At 46.8% G+C, this 9,323-nt stretch overlaps 1 protein-coding gene across 2 annotated transcripts in view; it reads left to right on the top strand.

The window, feature by feature from the left end:
* Nucleotides 1–9,323, top strand: part of ORC5 (origin recognition complex subunit 5) — a 77,472-nt gene continuing 68,149 nt past the window's right edge. For both annotated transcript variants that reach the window (XM_018068205.1, XM_018068206.1), the window contains exon 1: nucleotides 1–68. The gene's annotated coding sequence lies outside the window, so the exon portion shown is untranslated. The remainder of the gene's footprint in view (nucleotides 69–9,323) is intronic.

Here is a 9,323-nt window from a genome sequence, read left to right on the forward strand (position 1 = left end):
GGACCATGCCGATCTCTTTAAGGTCTTTCATCTTCCGTGCTAAAGCGTAGAAAGGCTGCCAAGCGCAGGTATTTTAGGACTAGTGAATTAAGATGAGTCCTCGTAAATTATGTAAACCAACCATTATGTAAACCAGCACAAACATAACTTGTGCTCTTAGCATCCTTACTTGGTCTCAGCTGCAGACTAAGTGCCTTGTGTTCCGTCCTGGTCTTGGTGGAGTCACATGTACAACCTTCCCCGGGCAGGAACACCCTGAATTCAAGCTTTGCCCGATACTAGTCCTTGTGCTATCATTGCCAGTTAATCTAAATTAGTTGTTTTGTGAACGTGTTGCTCTAAACATAGTTTCCTTTGTGAGCTCTGGGATGGGATCCCGTTGAAGATTAAGACACATATAGTCAGGAGCGACGTAGGTTTTCATCCAGTGGCTGAAATATGTTTAGTGTAGGTTGTCCTGTGCAGGGGTGTTTGAGAAGCAGCATTACTTTGATTTTCCATAATATGTGATTGACTTATAAATAAACTAGTTTTTCAAGTTACTTCACACTTTTTTTTTTGATACCTAAGTGTAGTCCTTGTTAGGTGTGATGTGATTACTTACAAATAGGTGTAATTTGAAGTACTGAATTTAGTTACACAGGCATTACTTCCGTTATCAGAGATATCCTTTTTCCTTTTCCTCATTAATGACACTTATTTTTCTGTTAATGATTCTACAATCCCAACTTTTACTTAAGAAAACACTGAAGGCAAAATGTAAAAATAAAAATAAAAAATCTTTCCTCAAATGCATTTATGGAAATACTTAACAGAGATTGGCCCCAGAAGGAACTCTGTTATTAAGTACTTCCATAAATACATATGTCTTTATGAACCTTCTTTTATTCCAATAGCTCTCCTGTTGTTGCAACCCACTATTTCTTTTTTCCTTCACAACACTTTGTTTTCCATTTCCCATGCTATTTCTGGTCTCCTTCTGCCAACCTAATCTTTTTTCTGGTGGTGTACTTATACCCAGCATAACATATTTAGCTGTAAGTACTTACATTTAAAAGTGTTTGGAGTGCTTTGTTTATTATCTTTGTCTTGGCAACATGCAGATATTCCTGTCAACTGATGAAATACCTTTATTGCCTTACTGAAATTTCCAAACTTTCTGTTTGATTATCAAGTTATATTATGATTGACAAAGTCAGAATCCAGCTGTTGAGGTTACTGTTGAGGCTCTCTCTCTGCATGTTGTGTGTATCACTACAGATAAATGTACTGTCTTTCCAGCAGTTTTAGCAGTGCAGACAAAGTAGTGTCTTTGACTGAGGTGTTTTTCTATATTCAGTCACTGAAGTCCAGCCTTCCCAGTGTTTCAACAATCAAGACCTTTGTTTTTCATTGTCTAGACCTTGTGTAAAAGGTACACTGTAATTAATGTTAATTTTATGTAACTGGTTTGGGCTCCTACTTGTTTTAAGGAGTATTTCCAGTCTTTACCATCAGCTGGGTTTTCTTCGTATGCCTCTGCTGATTTTAAGCTGGGCAAATTTGCAGATGACACCAAGTTGGGGGGTTGTGTTGATCTGCTGGAAGGCAGGAGGGCTCTTTAGAGGGACCTGGACAAGCTGGAAAGATGGTCTGATTCCAACGGGATGAGGTTCAACAAGGCCAAGTGCCGGGTCCTGCACTTTGGCCACAACAACCCCCTGCAGCGCTACAGGCTGGGGACAGAGGGGCTGGAGAGCAGCCAGGCAGAAAGGGACCTGGGAGTTTGGATGTTTGGATGACCTGGGAGTCAGGAAGCTGAACATGAGCCAGCAGAGTGCCCAGGTGGCCAAGAAGGCCAATGGCATCCTGGCCTGGATCAGGAACAGTGTGGCCAGCAGGACCAGGGAAGTGATTCTTCCCCTGTACTCAACACTGGTGAGGCCACACCTGTTCCGGGCCCCTCAGTTCAGGAAGGATATTGAGGTCCTGGAGCAGGTCCAGAGAAGAGCAACAAGGCTGGTGAAGGGACTGGAGTACAAGTCCTATGAAGAGAGGCTGAGGGAGCTGGGATTGTTTAGCCTGGAGAGGAGGAGGCTCAGGGGAGAGAGACCTCCTCGCTCTGTACAACTCCCTGACAGGAGGTTGTAGCCAGGTGGGGGTTGGTCTCTTCTCCCAGGCAACCAGCAGTAGGACAAGAGGGCACGATCATAAGGTGTGCCAGGGGAGGTTTAGGTTGAATATTAGGAAAGAATTTTTTACAGAGAGAGTAATCAGACATTGGGATGGGCTGCCCAGGGAGGTGGTGGATTCACCGTCCATGGAGGTGTTTAAGATGAGACTGGATGTGGCACTCAGTGCCACGGTCTAGTAACCACAGCGGTGTTGGATCAGAGGTTGGACTTGATGATCTTGGAGGTCTTTTCCAACCCGGTCGATTCTATGATTCTATTCTAAGTGTTCCTATTAGCAGCCAAAGAGCTATTATTTTGTCATCTTCATCTTTCCTTATGCCCTACCTCTTCCCTATTACTTGTAAATCCTAGTTTATTGCCTGTTCACGGAGGTGATGATCTGTGACTAATCTACTTTCCTCATTTTATTCCCTTGCTACTTTTAAATGCATATAAAATCAGAACTAAATATGTATTTCTCCAGTTAACTAAATTATGACAATTCCTTCTTATATTGATTTGGTCATATCCTGTATACCTTTCTGCCCCGACCCGCTGGGATAAGGGAATAGGGTCGGGCACTGCAAAAAGGGTCACTCACACGGTGGAAGGTCGGTGAAGCAGTGTCCCTTTATTCAGAGAACTCCAGGACTTAAATAGGGCAGATTTGAGGGGAGGAACTTGGGCTAGGGAGGAGCATGGGACTGACAACTGGGGAAGCATGGTGATTGGACAACTGGGTAAAGAGGGGAGGAGTTTGGGTATCTCCGGGGGAAAGGACCAATGAAAGCTACCTCTGCACTGCCCCAAACTCTAACCAATGGCAGGTAGAGGAGCAGGAAAGCAGGGAAAAGGCGGGAAAACTGAGGGAAGAAGAAGGGGACAACATGGTGGACAATTTTAGAAACAACAGGGGGTACATAAAACAGCATAACATTACAACTATAAACTGGGGAATAACTGAGGTACAACTGTCATGTCCAGAAAGTGTCATAATCAGTATTAGAAGTCAAATCCGGTATATTAAAGGTCCATTCAGGGGTTATAAATTCGTCTCCAGGCTTTGTATCGCTCTCATTCATCTTTGTCTCCTCCAACATTTCCCCTTTCTTTATTTCTTTGAACGGCAGCGATGTTAGCTTCAATGGTGTTCATCAGCATCTTTCGTAGACATACAACTAAACAGGGTAAAACAGCACAAACAGAAACCAACCCAAAAAGCGACAGGATACACAACATAATAAGTTTTCGGGTCCAATTGGGGAAATTTGGTAGCTGAATCCAATCAAAGAGGCTATCGAGGCCGCCCCCTTTGTCCTGATGAATTTCTCGGACCAGCCCTTTCAGCTGGCTGATACTTTGATGGATGGATTCGGAGTGGTCCGAAAAATTCATACAGCACATGCCTTCAAATTCCTGGCACCTGTGACCGTGTGCCAGGAGAAGGAAATCTATGGCGGCCTGATTTTGTAAAGAGACCTCTTTCAACTTTTGGGTGTCCTCGAGCAAACCCTCTATCGCCCGAGTTGTGGCATTGGCTTCTTTGGTCAGCCAGCATCCAAGGTGAGTCAGGAGAGAGAGGGCATGCGCGGTCCCTATCCCGGGGATAGGGAAAGACGCCCAAAAGTTCTTCACCCTGGACCAAATATGAATATTGGAGTCGCAGTCCTCTGGGAAGGGCAGAGGAGTAGGCCAATACTGTGGCTTTCCAAGATTCAAATGTGGTGCGGGGAGAGAATTTTGTATCCGAATTGGCTGGGGTGTAACTTCGAGTTTGGGCAGAGGTTTGGGGACTACAGGTTTGGAGGCAGCGGGTTTGGAGTTCGGGAAGCGGAGGGGAGCGCCCATCGAAAATGAAAGGGACTTTTTGGTTCTTATTTTTGGGTGTACTAATTGGTTTTCGAAATGAAATTTGGCTGGATTAAAAAGGGCGAGTTTTCCTACTGTGCAGGGACCCCCTTCCGGGTAGGCCCGAATCCCAGGCCATGCCTGATCTCCACACAGTAGGAAAAATCCCTTGGGGAGCCTCATATTACGTGGGATGTGCTCAGTGGGCACGGTGGTTGCCACTGAGCCATTGCACCACGGGGAATGTGTTCCTTTATAAATGGGCTTATAAGCGGTAACATTAAGGGGAGTGAACAGAATGTGTTGGGTGTAACGATGAAAAATAATACAAGTTGTGGAGGGGAGCGAGCCTAAAAGATCAATCTCTTGGAAAGGGGTGTCTACGAAGGGTAATGCCGAGATCGTTTGTGCCAAGTTGGGGGAGTTCAATGGTAGGGATCCCTGGATCCGCGTTTGTGATACAAACGCGGTCCATTCAGATGGAGAAATGGGGATCCCTACTAGACATGTCTTAAAAGGGCTACTTGCGCTGGTCAAGGCCAGGCATAGGGTGTCAGTGCCAGTGGCCTTGGCTAGCGTTACCCATAAGTTTTGAGATGGCTGGTTCATCCATCTTTGGAGCGGGATGTTGACAACGCGATGGATGATTCCAGCTAGGAGGATCCATGGGAGGTAACGTATCAGCAGCATCGATGTTCTTCGCTGCGTCGTGAACGTCTTTTTTCAGGTTGTAGTCGTCTGTTCTCGGGAGATCTTAACACACCGAGCTGGGACCCACTTTGGCCCGTCAGGACCTGCAATACAGGCGTAGCCCTTCCCCCAGGTGATTAAGGGGAAAGGGCCCGTCCATTTTTCTGTAAGTGGGTCCTGGTACATTACTTTTGCTTTCAGGTCGGACAGGACTGGTGACATCGTCCTGAAATGGCGATCCACAGGACTTTTGCTTGCGTGAGTGTCTGTGTCCTCCGTCATGTTGAGAAAGTTGAGAACATACATGACTTTCTCTAGTTTTTCTTGGGGGGAGAGGCCAATACTCCCCCCTTTTTGTTTTTTGAGCATGTTTTTAATGTTTTGATGAGCACGCTCCACTATGCCCTGTCCTGTGGGGTTATGGGGGATCCCTGTGGTATGTTGTATCCCCCACTGTTCAAAAAATCTCTTCGTGTCTGCAGACACATAGGAGGGTCCATTATCTGTCTTGATTCGTTTTGGGACTCCCATCCTTGCGAATGCAGACAGGAAGTGTTTTTTGACATGGCTACTCCTCTCTCCAGGATGTGCGGTGGCCACAATCATCTTTGAAAATGTGTCGATACACACATGTACGTATTTTAGTTTTCCAAATTCGGCCATGTGGGTCACATCTGATTGCCAAATCTCCAGGGGCGACAAACCTCTCGGGTTTGTCCCCTCTGGGAGAACAGGTATAAGAGTTTGGCAATCAGCACAAGCCTTTAAGATTTCTTTTGCTTGTGATAATTTGAGGCCAAATTGTTTTTGTAGCAACCGCACATTCTGGTGAAAAAATTCATGAGAGTTTCGCCTGCTGGTATAAATTAGGGGTTACAACCATACCTGCTAGATGGTCAGCACGTTGGTTCCCTTCCGCCACAGGACCGGGTAGAGTGGTGTGCGAGCGGGTGTGGACGATGTAATAGCCAAATTCTCTTCTTTCTATCAGAAATAACAATTTAGTTAATAATCGAAACAAATTCTGATTGGTTACATCTTTTAGATATGAATTTTCAATTCTTTTTACTATACCCACTACGTAAGCCGAATCGGAGATTATATTAATTGGCTCACCACTAAAAATTTCGAAGGCTCGTACAACTGCTGAGAGTTCTACGATCTGGGGAGAACCTTGAACTCTGTGGATATCTTGTTGCCAATCATTGTTTTCTTTCCACACTATTACAGCATTTCCTGTTCTCCCCGAGCCATCAGTAAAAATTGTTTTCGCATTGGGAATTGGAACTTCAGATTGCATAATTTTGAGCCGGATTGGAATATTAACTAATCTTTGTATGAATGGGCATGCCGGGAGGTGTAGCCGAATCTCTCCTGGGTAACCCCCGATGGCTATTTGAAAGTCGATAGAGGTCTGCAGCAGTTGATCTAGATGTTCAGAAGTCAGCGGGAGGTAAATGAAATTTGGTTCTTCCCCACTGAGTTCTAAACATCTAGTACGACCTTTAGATATTATTTTTCCAATCATTTCAATCATAGTGGTGATTGTTTTTCCGAATTGATGAGGGAGGAACATCCACTCCCATAAGCAAAAGTCTCGGTGGTCGTCTGTAAATTGACCCAGAAGGGCTAATGGTTGTCTCTGTTCTTTAAATACAACTAAGGAGGATGGCAGTCCCTCCACCCTCCTACACGCTTGTCTTTCTGCGATTTTCTTTTCAACAGTGGCAAGGGCTTTAAGGGCGTCTGATGTTAAATGACGGGGGGAGGACAGGTCGGCGTCTCCTCGTAGCAGCTCAAATAGGGGGTGCAAGTCTCCCGTTGTGATCCCCAGCACAGGCCGGATCCAATTGATCGCACCCAGCAGCTTTTGGAGGTCATTTAAGGTTCGGACATTTTTGTCAATTGTCACTGATTGGGGTCTGATGTTTTTTGCGGTAATTTGGAGTCCGAGGTACCTCCAAGGTGCTTCTCTTTGCACTTTTTCAGGGGAGATCTCCAATCCTTTAGAATTTAGAGCCGAGATTGTAGAATTTAATGTCTCATCAACTGCTAATTGAGATTTTGCGCAGATCAATACATCATCCATGTAATGGAAGATGATTGACTGCGGATATTGTAACCGAATTGGCCTCAACACTTCTGCTACGAACATCTGACAGAGTGTTGGGGAATTTTTCATCCCCTCGGGAAGCACACGCCACTGGAACCTGCGGTGAGGTTCACAAGAGTTGACAGCAGGGACAGAAAAGGCGAATCTAGCCGAATCAGCCGGATTAAGGAATATATGAAAGAAACAGTCCTTTGTATCAATCACCACTAGGGGCCATTCAGCAGGGAGCATAGATGGTGAAGGCATTCCCTGCTGGAGGGCTCCCATTGGCTCAAGGACTTCATTAACTTTGCGCAGGTCCTGGAGAAATCTCCAGGAACCTGAGGATTTTTGGATCACGAACACTGGAGTGTTCCAGGGACTGGTGGAAGACTCCAAGTGTCCCTTTTCTAATTCCTGATTAACCAGATTGTTGAGAATTTGCAGCTTTTTTATTGGTAGGGGCCACTGATCGACCCAGACTGGCGTGTCGGTCTTCCAGCTCAGCCTGGGGAGCTGCTTCACTTCAGTGACCCCTCCTAAAAATTTTGGTCTGGAGACAGGGTCCCTAACTTGAGTTCCCACTGTTCCATTGCGTCCCGTCCCCACAATGTAATTGGTATGTTTAATACATACGGTTGAAGGGACGCCGGTCTGCCCTCCGGCCCGTAGATAGTCAGTACCTCACGACTCCTGACAGGGTACTGCGTTCCCCCCACGCCGCTAACTTGAACGTAGGCTGTTTGTGCTGGCCACGCGTGCGGCCAGTCCTTGGAGGCTATTATGGTGACATCCGCCCCCGTGTCGAGAAGGCCTTCCACCTTGACCCGCTGTGGTTTCTTCGGCTGCAAATAATAAATGAGACAAGTTAGGAGAGGGCGCGATGTTTTTACTGTGGTGGTCCACAGGACCTCCTTCTCCGCTGCCTGCCTCTCCTCTTCGTCTGCCGATAGGACACACAGCAGGTCTTCAGTGGAGACCATTTTCGCCACGGGGAAGCGGTCCTCCAGCTGCACAGGGGGAAGATGAACAGTTAGACATATCGCGATGTTATTATATGTCAGACCCATCAGGAGAGTGGGCACAACAACTATCCCCTTACCAACTGCTGAAAAGTGTGAGGTGACTAAGTAGGTGAGATCAGGGTCTACTGGGGTTGATGGTACAACCCTTGCAAGCTGCTCGTACGAGCTTAGGTGGGTGGATGGGTGGACTACTCGTAGGACATTCCAGGCTAGAGGCTTACACTGTTCCCGGGTGGGAACAGTGTCCGCCGGTGGCAGTCGGACTACGGGGTGGCTGGGCGTGGTTGGCGCAAGATGGAGTGGGGGGCAACTTGTGTCGTCGCGCCCCCCCGGGCGCTCAGCTCCTTGTTTTCCGACTGCTCGCAAGGACACTGTCTAAGATCGGGCATAGATGAAAAAGTTACTCGTTTCTGGAGCCTAGGTGATTGTTTTGGGGAAAGGGGTTCACCATTGATATTAGTTTTGGACCTACAATTAGAGGTCCAATGGCGACCCTTCCCACACCTGCGGCACAGTGTATTTGGCAAGTTAGGCTCTGATCTAAACTTAGGACAGTGTTTGCGAAAATGTCCTTTTTTCCCACACTCAAAACAATGTTGGGGCCCTGAAAAAGCAGCAGCCATGATTCTAGCTTTATGGGCATTGGAACCAACATTCTTACAAGCTTCGATCATCTCCAGCAGCGTGGGGTCTTTCAACATTTTCAAAACCCTCTGGCAGTCCTCGTTAGCTTTTTCGATTACCAATTTATTAAATAGAATTTCTTGACTTTCCTTTTGATGGACTTGCCGAGCTATAGCTTCTTTGAGCCTTGTAATAAAGTCTACGAATGGCTCTTTAATTCCCTGATTAATGAGTGTAAAAGAGGGCGCCTGTACGTATGCATCCGCCACTCTTTTCACTGCCTCTAAAGCCAATTCTTTAGTAACATTCAACAATTTGGGGTCTAATCTGGTTTGATCCCCTCTGCTGGAGTAGTTCCCCTCCCCATAAAGCATATCGATGGCTTGCCTTATTGGAATCCCTCTTCTCTCCATTTTGTCGTTAACAAAGGTAACGATGCGTTTTTTCCATTCAGCCTCGAAAACTGAGGCCTGAACGGTGGTAAAAAGTCCTCCTATGACGGCCCGAATGTCATAGGGGATAAGCGTATAGGCTAGAAAAAAGGATTCCAAGAGGCCGATAGTAAACGGGGCCCCCAGCCCGTACTCAACGATAGCCTTCTTTATGTCCTTAAGCATTGGATATGAAACCGGTCTCCACTCGGGGGGTTTCCCCTCCTCGTAGTAGACCGGGAATGCTTTCAAGAATTCTATATCCTGGGCACGCGCGGCTTCTTCCCGGAAGGCCTCCCAGATATCTGGTACTGAGGGTTGCCTTTCCGGTGAACGGGGCGCCCACCCATGATCATAGTCCGGTTCCCGGTGGGCGGGGTAGGCCTTGGTGCTATGGGGCCTACGGGCGCGGCCATCTTCCCGGAAGGAAGGTTTGGCCTTCGCTCTTGCCCCGCCCACT

Source organism: Manacus vitellinus, unplaced genomic scaffold, assembly GCF_001715985.3.
Source record: "Manacus vitellinus isolate BGI_N305 unplaced genomic scaffold, ASM171598v3 scaffold_13_pilon, whole genome shotgun sequence".
Classification (NCBI taxonomy): Eukaryota; Metazoa; Chordata; class Aves; order Passeriformes; family Pipridae; genus Manacus; species Manacus vitellinus.